Raw genomic sequence first — 11,607 nt, forward strand, 5'->3', positions numbered from 1 at the left:
GCCATAATAAATACTCTGAGAATTAAGATTCAGTAATGGAAGAGTGACAAATTCTTTGGCTCCAGAGTTGAAAATGCATTAACTGAGATGCTGCCTGTCACTGCTGCATATCTTTAGCAAGACTTCATGAAATTTTATGATGTGTTGATCCTATATTTGGAGAAATGGTTTGATTTTTCAACAACTGGCTACTTGTTCAATACCCAGTGCTTGAACATCAGTGTTAATAGGGCATTCAAATACAAGGATCTGTCTGCGGCCGTGACAGCTGTAAACCCCCAGAAAACAGTGGAACTTGATCAGCTCTACGATGAGCACTGTATCATCAGACATCAACTCCAAGCTGGAGCCTGGAAACTACTCAGCTGGGGAACTCTGGTCTCAAGTGCTGAGAAACAAGGATGGTAGCATTTATGAATATGTTGAACAGCACAGGTCCCAGTACAGACCCCCGGGGGACACCACTATTTACCTCTCTCCAGTCTGAAAACTGACCGTTTATTCCTACCCTTTGTTTTCTATCTTTTAACCAATTACTGATCTATGAGAGGGCCTTCCCTCTTATCCTGTGGCAGCTTATTTTGCTTAAGAGCCTTTGGTGAGGGACTTTGTCAAAGGTTTTCTGAAAATTTAAGCACACTACATCCACTGGATCCCCTTAGTCCACATACTTATTGACCCCCTCAAAGAATTCTAGTAGATTGGTGAGGCATGATTTCCCTTTACAAAAAATATGTTGACTCTTCCTCAACAAATTAGGTTCATCTATATGTCTGACAATATTGTTCTTTATTATAGTTTCAATCAGTTTGCCCGGTACTGAAGTCAGGCTTATCTGCCTGTAGTTGCTGGGATCACATCTGGAGCCCTTTTTAAGTATTGGCATCACATTAGCTTTCCTCCAGTCATTTGGTACAGAAGCTGATTTCAATGATAGGTTACAGACTACAGTTAGTAGTTCTGCAATTTCACATTAACTCTTGGATGAATACCATCTGGTCCTGGTGACTTATTACTGTTTAATTTATCAATTTTTTCCAAAACCTACTTTAATGACACCTTAATCTGTGACAGTTCCTCAGATTTGTCACCTAAAAAAGAATGGCTCAGGATTGAGAATCTCCTTCACATCCTCAGCCATGAAGACTGATGCAGAGAATTCATGTAGTTTCTCCGCAATGCAATGGTCTTGTTGTCTTTGAGTGCTCCTTTAGCACCTCGATCGTCCAGTGGCCCCACTGGTTGTTTAACAGGCTTCCTGCTTCTGATGTACTTAAAAATGTTTTTGCTATTTCTTTTTGAGTCTTTGGCTAACTGTTCTTCAAATTCTTTTTTGGCCTTCCTAATTATAATTTTTACATTTCATTTGCCAGAGTTTATGCTCCTTTCTATTTTCCTCACTAGGATTTAACTTCCGCTTTTTAAAGGATGCCTTTTTGCGTTGTTTAGCCACGGTGGCACTTTTTTGGTTTCTCTTACTATGTTTTATAATATGGGGAGTACATTTAAGTTGAGCCTCTATTATGGCGTCTTTAAAAAGTTTCCATGCAGCTTGCAGGGATTTCACTTTTTGTGCTGTACCTTTTAAGTTCTGTTTAACTAACTTCCTCATTTTTGCATAGTCCCCCTTTCTGAAATTAAATGCTACAGTGTTGGGCTACTGTGGTGTTTTCCTCACCTCAGGCATGTTAAATTTAATTATATTATGGTCACTATTACCAAGCGGTCCAGCTCTATTCACCTCTTGGATCTGATCCTGTGCTCCACTTAGGACTAAATCAAGAATTGCCTCTTCACTAGAGGGCTCCAGGACTAGCTGCTCCAAGAAGCAGACATTTAAGGTGTGAAGAAACTTTATCACTGCATCCTGTCCTGAGGTGACTTGTACCCAGTGTAATAGACCCAGTCCAGTTGGGAACAGCAGAGTAGTCCTATTGGCATCCAGCGGGGGCGCCCGCCCACTTCTAAAGGGCCTCCCCCCAGCCTAAGGGGAGGACCCACAGGTCTGGGACACCAAGTAATTACGGGGGACAACTAATGAAAAAACAGGATCGGGAGTGAGGTCATAGGGCTAAACGAAGGGAACCTGATGGGGACACCGAGCAGAGAACCCCGGACAACGCCCACTGCTCCTCGAAGGCATCAAGGGAGCCAGTGGTCGCCGCCCATAGGAACTCTGCCCGGATGCGTGAACAGACAGAGGAGCGGAAATAGGCCCTACAGTCGCAGGAAATCCCGTCGGCCAACCTCCTCTCCCTGGTGTTGTAGATGGCCAGTTTGGCCAGGGCCAAGAGGAGGTTGAGAAGGAGATCCCGCGACTTCATGGGGCCACGGATGGGGAGCGTGTAGATAAAAAGGTGAGGGGAAAAGTGCACCAAAAACGCAAGAAAATATTCAGGAGGAGCCGGAACAGGGGCTGCAACCTGGTGCACTCCAAATAAACGTGCGCCAAGGTCTCCTTCTCACCACAGAAAGGGCAGGTGCTAGGGACAGGTGTGAACCGCGCCAAGTACACGCCCGTGCTCACGGCTCCGTGAAGGAGCCGCCAACTGATATCCCCGGCAGGCCTCGGGACCAGGGCAGAGTACAAGCTGGCCCACCGGGGCTCCTCACCCTCGAGAGGTGGCAGGAGGTCCCGCCATTTGGTATCGGGGCAGGACGCGAGGGTGAGGTAGTGAAGGGTATGGAGCACGAGCGAGTACAGATGTTTCCGTGGCACGGTCTGGAACAGAACCGGCTGCAATTCATGCAGCCGGCTGGCAGTGAAAGGGTGAGGGGGCCGATTGGGTCCACGGGGCAGGGGCCCGATAAAAATGTCCACGGGGCCTGGGGTGGAGGGTGGGCGGGGCGTGCCCTCTCGCAGGATCCGGTCGAGGTAAGCCCGAGCAGCAGGCAGTAAAGCGGCCTTCACCTCCTGAAGTACGCGCTGGGGAGTACGAGGTCTGGAGAGCCCCATGCGCTGAGCGAGCGTCAGGGGATCCAGCCAGTCTCCCCGGTCGTAGTCCAGGAGGTCTCCGACCCTGGTGACTCCCGCCGAGACCAGCCTCTGGCACACCGTGGGGGACTCCACCACCGGCACACGAAGCTGGGGATTGTGTAGCAGGGGCTCCGCGAGGAGGTCAACCTCCATGGTGGCCGCCACGGACCTGGTCGTTGAAAAGAGCTGCCAGGTCCGGAGGAGGTCTTGGTAGAAGACCGGCAGCCCGGAGAGGTCTCGCGGAAGACCTCTCGGATGGAGGTAAAAGAGCTGCCGGTCGTATCGGAGCCCTCGGAAGCGGCGGAGGAAGGCGTGCGCCAATACGCTCCACGCCGGACTACCCGCACCAAACAGGAGCCTCTGCAGGGCCTGGAGGCGGAAGACATGGACCTGAGCGCGTAAGCACTTCAGGCCCTGCCCTCCCTCCTCCAGGGGCAGGTGGAGGACCCCTGCAGAGACCCAGTGCGTCCCTGGCCAAAAGAACTCCAGAATCGCCGTCCGGAAGTTGGCCAGGAAAAACAGGGCCGGGTACAGCAGAGTAGTAGAAGGGAGATATACTGGCCACTGGATAAGCAGTTTTCTGTTCCCTGAGTGACCAGGGTAGCCAGGCTAATGAGAACACCTGACTCCAATTAACCTGCTAAGAGTCAGATGAGGCTGTTAAGCACCTGACTCTAATTAAGGCCCCTCTGATGCTATAAAAGAGCTCACTCCAATCAGGCCAGGGGGAGCCAGAGGAGAGGAAGTGTGTTTGAGGAACTGGGAGCAAGAGATGTGCAAGAAGCTGAGAGTGAGTAGGCATATTGCTGGAGGACTGAGAAGTACAAGCATTATCAGACATTGGGAGGAAGGTCTGGTGGTGAGAACAAAGAAGGTGTTGTGAGGAGGCCATGGGGAAGTAGCCCAGGGAGTTGTAGCTGTTGCACAGCTGTACCAGGAGGCACTCCAGACAGCTGCAGTCCACAGGGCCCTGGGTTGGAACCCAGAGTAGAGGATGGGCCCGGGTTCTCCCCAAAACCTCCCAACTCCTGATCAAACCCAGGAGGAATTGACCTGGACTGTGGCTTCTACCAGAGGGGAAGGTCTCTGGGCTGTTTCCCGACCCACAGGGTGAATCTGTGAGGCGAGCAAATCGGCCAATAAGCACAGGACCCACCAAGGTAGAGGAGGAACTTTGTCACACCAGTCAAATGGGAATAGTTGAAATTCCCCATTATTATTGAGACCAGGAAACAAAATATCGGGACAAATGGCATCCCGACTGTACTCTGGTCGGGACGTGGGACAAACTCCTCAAAATCGGGACAAACCATAGGTGTGGTTGGCCTATATCTTTATTTGGTTTTGATGGCAACCAATGCAGAGTATCCCTTGCACTCAAGCAATGACTGTCAGGGGCTCCAGCACAGCATGCCCAATCAACGCCACTCTTCTCAACAGACTGTTTTCAAAGATTTAAACATCTACAGAGATCCAAGTGGCAAAGATTCCACAATAAGAAATCGACTACACTGTCACACTCATACCTTACCTACGTCAACCACTTAGCAACATTCTGCACCCCAGGCACTCATCTAACAGTAGAGCAAAGAAGTGGCTACATCTTGTTCTAGCCTTGACTGGTTTGATGTTTTGTATTCTGTGAGAAGGCCCATTATTAATAAAGGAAGAAGGTTAAATTATTGTTGCCTTTTCTCTCAACATTACTGACGTCATGTCCTTAGCCGGCAAAACCTGCTTTCACAGCCTAGAGAAGATGCTTCCAAAGCTTTTGAATGGTTATTGCCAAAAATACAGGCAGATTTTACAGTGTGTTTTATACACTCAGCAATGCGAGTTTCCTCCATAGCAGTTGGACAGCTGCCTGCAGCTCCATGGTAGTGCTGAAGCCCATAGCATGGCAAATTTCCTCTGCAGAAGTGGTCAGTGGCTCTCTGGTAGCACTGAAAGGATTCTGCTGCAAGCTTCCTCTGCAGCAGTGACAGACGTGCCTCCCTGCTCTATGGACTCACTGAGCCATGGCGCTGCGAGCTTCCTCTGCAGCAGTGACAGACGTGCCTCCCTGCTCAATGGACTCACTGAGCCATGGCGCTGCGAGCTTACTCTGCAGCAGTGACAGACGTGCCTCCCTGCTCTATGGACTCACTGAGCCATGGCGCTGCGAGCTTACTCTGCAGCAGTGACAGACATGGACCTGTGGAGTAGTGCCAGGGTGCCTGTCATAGGATGCACAGGTTTCAATATTTCACCTTTTCTGCCCTGGAAAAAAAAACAAACAACCCTGTACTAATCAGCCAGTCTCTACTTTTAACAAAGCAGCAGCAGCCCTCATTCTTTAAAGAATTGCTTGGTTAATTTTCAGCCAACTAATTGACAGATCAGCCAATCCTCATCTGCCAGCTGCTGGTGGGTGCGGACCATGGCTTGGAAAGCACTGGCCGAAGAGGGATTTCTCTCTGAAACCTTGACAGCAGTTCAGGGGAAAGTAGCTTTGCCCTGTGACATGCTGGTGCTAATGAGCTTGTACATTGGGCTCCATACAGGGCATGGCCACGTTTCCAGAGATGCTGAGTGGCCAGTGCCATCAACAGGAGCTGGGGGCAGCCGCATCTCTGAAAATCAGATTCTGGGTCTTCCCCAGCCAGGCGCCACCAAACCTCTCCCATAGTTGGTCTCTGCAGCTGGCCTGAAAGAGAGGTGGCTTATTCTTAGTGATAGGCTCTGGTGTTTATATCTTGCAGGAAGGAAATGGTTCTAATCTGGGGAAGGGAGGTGGACAGTGATGACCAAGCAGCCACGGCAGTAATTTGGGTAACGCCAGGAGAGCAGAGGATACTACTGTTTGACACTACATGGAATAGCAGATTACAAAACAAAGCCTGTGAGGCCCCTGCAGCAGGGCGATGACTCACCGGCATGGTGCCTCCTGCTGGTCGTCCAGGGAATTAGCTCTTCTCCAACTCAGGAGCACCCTCTGCCTGCTGATGTCTCGCCTGCCACTGGCCCCCATGTCCCTCCTGGACCCCAGTGCCCTTTCTCTGGTGGTTCTGCCCTCTGCAGTACCCCCCCCCCCACATTCTGGGTCTCCCTACCCAGGGGAGCCCCCAACCCCTCTATCCTCCCCTTGCCTCAGTGGCTACAGCCAGTCACCATCTAGCCCCCGCTCCCTGGGACCAGGGCCGGCTCCAGGCACCAGCGCACCAAGCAGGTGCTTGGGGCAGCAAACGGAAAGGGGCGGCATGTCCAGCTCCTCGGCGGCAGGTCTCTCAGTCCCTCTCGGAGGAAAGGACCCACCGCTGAATTGCTGCTGAAAAATAAAGCGGTGGCGGTAGAGCTGTTGCTGAAGTGCTGCCGATCGCGGCTCTTTTTTTTTTTTTTTGCCACTTGGGGCGGCAAAAACGCTGGAGCTGGCCCTGCCTGGGACAGACTGCAGTCTATAAACCACTCATCATCGGCAAGGGGGGTTGAACCAGCTGCCTCTGCCTATATCTGGGCTGCCCTGGTACCCTTTTGTGGGCCCTTATCTAGGCCTGCAGCCTGGGGCTTTGCTAGGCCAGAGCTCCCCAGCTCCCTCTGCCCTTTCCCAGCACTGCTCCACTCTAGGTACCCTCCTCAGTTTCCCAGGCAGCCAGGTCCTTCTCTCTCAGTGAAGCTGGACAGTGTCTCCTCTTGAGCTCCTGGCTCATGGCCCTTTTATAGGGGCATCTGGGGCCTGGCCTCAGCTGTGGCTGCTAAACAGTCTTTGCTCAGCCACAGCCCTCTCCAGAGCTGCTTTCAACCCCTCCGGGCAGGAGTGGGGTGACCACCCCGCTGCAGGCCCCAAGGAATGACCACTGCAGCCAGACTAACCTAACTAGGACCAGAGTGAAGGGGGCCTGTCACAGGGGCCCAAGCAACCTCAGAGTGAGGGAGATGCTGGCTGACTCAGTAACTGGCTCTGCATTGGCCTGAGGATGAATCAGGCCCACAGACCCCAAGCTGGTTGTCAGACCCCCATCTTCCCACCGGCACACCAAGCACAGGGGACCCAGAAAAGCACCAAGTTCCACACTGCCACTGCTACAAAGACCCTTCTTGGAGTAGAAGTAAGAACTCTGCTCAGGCAGCATATGCCCAACCCTCAGGCACAAGGAAGATGAGCGCTGGGATACGGAGTATGCTTAAAGTGTGCACACACACCCCCATGACCCTATATGGGGCTAGAAAGCCCTCCAGAGTATGTGAGATACAACCTCACAACGTTCTGCCCTCAGTCTTCAGGCTACTCTCACCTAGGATGAAACCTAAACTGTAGCTGCTCCATTTCCCAGACCTGAAGAAGAGCTCTGTGTAAGTGCCAAAGCTTGTCCTCTCACCAACAGAATTTGGTCCCCTACTTTGTTTCTCCAATATCCTGGGACCAACACAGCATGAACACGACTGCACCACTCGTTATTTAACAGAGACAGCTCAAGGAGGAAGAGCTGTTTGGGGACAAACAGGCCAAGGCTGAATGACGAACGCTGCATTTGAATGGATAGTAGGACTGTGCACGCCCAGCCGTGGAATGCAGCCACTCCTCTCTGCTGTCACACTATTACCGCAGTCATCTGTACAACAGATCCTCCTGGGCTGGGCTGGGGAGCCTCGCAATAAGTCTTAGGAATCTTTCCAGTGGCATGTCACAGCCCCCCAGTGACCAGCCAGCCAGGATCCCAGCAAGGCTGTATGTGTGTTTCCTGTGCGAGGGGATTCATTTGCAGAGGATTCTTTGCAGGGGGAGAAGGGCAGTCGCTGAGCTCCATTCTTTGTCTCCAAGGCTGTTGTGTTGCCAACTTGCCTAAGGCTATTGGCTCCCTGCCCAGCAGCAGCAAGACACACCTGGTCTCTGCAGACAAAGCAGGACACAAAGGTGCATGGAAGCATCTAGTTACCTTTGTAACGTGCAAAGGTGCAGGGCTGTGGGCTTGTTCACCTGCCATAGGCCTCAGTTGATAGGTCATTTATCTCCTCTACTCCTTGTCCCTAGCAACGAGGTGCTGCTTCATTCCCCCGTATTCAGTGGCACTGGCCCAGGCCTCTGGTCACTATAATCATGCTACATCTTTCAAGGCTGCTCCTGGGGCTGCCCTCGGGGCCATTAACTCCCCTGTCGCAGTTGGGGCAGAGCGACCTCTTCCATTGGCAGCAGGGCTAGAGCTCGGAGAGAGGCAGCACTGGGCACAGGCCCCACCCCCAGTTGTGCACAGGGCAAATTCCCCTCATCACTGCAGCGAGGGCAGCAATCCCACAGGCCTGGGCCTGCTTTGACTGTAAGGGCCAGGACATAGGCAGTTTGGCCTTGCAGTCACTGGTGGGCTAAGGTCTGCCCACTGGGGACGATTGTCACTGGGCCAGAGTAGAAGGAATCGCCAGGCCAGGTCCCATAAATAAGAGTCGGAGTCAGGCTGGGGTCAGAGACAGGAGCTCAGAGGCAGTACTGGGCTAGAATTGATGTTGAAGTCAGGCTGGGAAGTCTGGCATTGCAGCAAGGCACATCTGTGTGGCTGCCCAGACAACTTTCTCGGGCAACCCCTGGGGTTAAGTAGGGACACTTGGCCAATCAGAGGGCTGCAGGATACTGTCACTCTGGGTCTCTTGGCAGGTACTTCCTGTGGCACCTACTCTCCACAGTGCTTCCTGGGTGTGCCTCTGCATAGCCTCTTGGTAGCACTGTGGGGATATCAGCTACCCAAAGCTCTGTACACCTGGGTTCCAGTCCTTGGGTCCTTATCCTGATCTCTAACGTGGCACCCATTGACTCAGGAGGCTATATCCACCTGCGGCTTAGCCTTCCAGCCAAGTCAATAATTAAAACGTCCCCCCATCTGGAATAACAAAAGTGTAACCCCACAAAGAGTTCTTTCATCCCACTTGGGCTCCTCTACCACCCACCTTCTGGGCTCCTATGATGGAATGTACCCCTGTATTCACATGCTATTATAATCATCGTTGTACAAAGTACACCTTGGGAGGTATCATTTGAAAACTAATAACTTTCTGGTCAGTTACATCATGGTGAAATGTATCTAACAACGTTATATGTGAATTTATGAACATAAGCTGAAACCATGACTGACGTTTGTTTACGAGACAGGTCTAGGAAGTGAGTGAACCTGTTCTCAAAGATAAAGGATAAGTCCAGCCAAGTATTATCAAAGCTGATGGGCCATTGTCTATCCCAGGAATCGGCAACCTTCGGCACGTGGCCCCCCAGGGAAAGCTGTTTTATTTAGGGGGCTATATTCCGGGAACATCTCACTCAAATAGCCCCAGATTTGGATCACTAACCCTACCCTGTACCCCTATCAACCATAGCAGATTTCAAGATAAGCTGAGGAAGCATGCCAATTTTAGAAGAATTGACCTTTAAACAGAAAAGTCTTCTCAATCTTAACTATATCAGAGCTGGTACTCTGCTATAATATTGTATTAAATTAATCATCAGCAAGGGCTGTGCTATATATGGGGGGAGGAATAGCTCAGTGATTTGAGCATTGGCCTGCTAAACCCAGGGTTGTGAGTTCAGTCCTTGAGGGGGCCATTTAGGGAACTGGGGTAAAAATCTGTCTGGGGATTGGTCCTACTCTGAGCAGAGGGTTGGACTAGATGACCTCCTGAGATCCCTGCCAATCCTGAAAGCATAAGAGGCTCAGGGAGGTGTGAAGTGGCCCATACATCTCAATGGCATGGTCTCCCTTGAATGGGAACAGGGGGAGAGGAATACAGCCTGAAAAAGAGCTCTGATAGGTGAGCTGCTCCATTAATCTCAGTGGGTGTCTTTATTGACCCCACCCCTTGAGGCCAGTGCTTGAAAGCCTGTGATATGCTTGTCCTACATCTTCTGACCTCAGTCTCAGCAGTGTGTTCTTGGGGTATGTTCTCAGCTCCCCATGCAGAGAGGAAGGGCTTCCCCCTTTGCCAGATCACATGGGGGACAGGCTCAGACACTTTCAGAAGGAAAAGGACCCTCAAATCCTGGCTTACCAAGGAAAGGGCTTACACCCCCCCAGGGGGGACAGGGGATCAGATCCCACATTGAGGAGTGGTCAGGGAAAGTGGCTTAGAAACTCCTAGAGGCACACACCTAGGGGGAAGGAAGAGGGCTCAGATAATCTCAGAACAGGGGCCCATTGATACCTGCTCATATTGGGGGGAGGGGAACAGACCATGAGAACAGCAGGGCCCCCAGATCCCTGATGGTGGGGGGCATAGAAACGTATATGGGAGGAGTTCTGCTGCAATACCCAAACGCTGAATATTTTCAAATATTTCTAGAATATTCCAAGTCAATACTTTAGCTGAATAGTACACCCTACTGTCTTGTATTAGCAGGGGACTGAATGTGCAAGAACTGCTGCAGTGGAACAGACCAACAGTGTACATGGTTAGGTATCTTGTTGCCCATTTTGGAAGTGGTAGGGGAAAGTGGAAACCTCGCTCTAATGACTCCATTCAGTATCAGACTGTTTGGGTAGATTTCTTCCTGATGCTGGCACTGAGCAGCTCACACCCTGACTTAGCCCTGATCCACACTGGGAGGGCGGTCGACCTAAGATACACAACTTCAGCTAGGCAAATAGCATAGTTGAAGTCGGCGTATCTTAGGTCAACTTACCTGGCCGTGAGGACAGTGGTGAGTCAAGCGCTGCTGCTCGCCCATCGACTCCGTTTCCGCCTCTCGTGGAGTTCCAGAGTCAATGGGGAGCACATTCGGGGATTGCTTTAGCTGCATCTAGATGAGACGCGATAAATCGATCCCTGATAGAGCGATCTCTACCTGCCGGATTGGGGTATAGTGAAGACCTGCCCTCATGAAGGTTTACAAGAGATACAACTATATTATTCCCTTACCTGTTGGGGACAGAACTCCAGGCATCCTTCCAGAAAGGCCATACAGGCTCCTTGTCATCCCTTAGTCCAACCAACCTCAGCATTTTCTCATAGATCCTGATTCTCTAGCAGCTCTATTTACCCAGCACCCTTTGGTTTTCCTTGATCACTAGGGTGACCAGATGTCCCGATTTTATACAGACAGTCCTGATTTTTGGGTCTTTTTCTTATATAGGCTCCTATTACCTCCCACCCTGGCCCGATTTTTCACATTTGCTTTCTGGTCACCCTATCGATCACACTGCTTTTGAGGGCTGATTGCTACTTCTGTTATACTTTGAGCTCTGTCCAAGCAGACTCTAGCATTCCATTACAGCCGCTAAGCCAATCTGTATTACATTATTCAGCCACTAGGTGACACTTTGTGCACAAGATCTGATTTAAATGAGCCTCACCCACACCTGGCAGAACATTAAAGGAATGTATGAACACAGGTGGAGTGTGTAAGCAAGCTCTGTAGACAGTCCACAGCTGGTAGAGGAGCATGCCAGGTGTCAGAAGTTAACTGAGAACAGAAACATATGGAAAACAGGAAAGATTACAGACGGAAGGAACATGATGCAGGATCTCATCAACATGCCACTCTTCAATGCCCCAGAAAATGTCAGCTTTCACAAACCTTCACAATAGACGGCTGGAAGCAGTATTTTGAAAGTTTTTGAATTGCAATTAAATTCCACAAAAAAAACCCTGGAGATATACAGGTATCTAATTTATGC

Source organism: Gopherus flavomarginatus, chromosome 14 (genome assembly GCF_025201925.1).
Source record: "Gopherus flavomarginatus isolate rGopFla2 chromosome 14, rGopFla2.mat.asm, whole genome shotgun sequence".
Lineage (NCBI taxonomy): Eukaryota > Metazoa > Chordata > Testudines > Testudinidae > Gopherus > Gopherus flavomarginatus.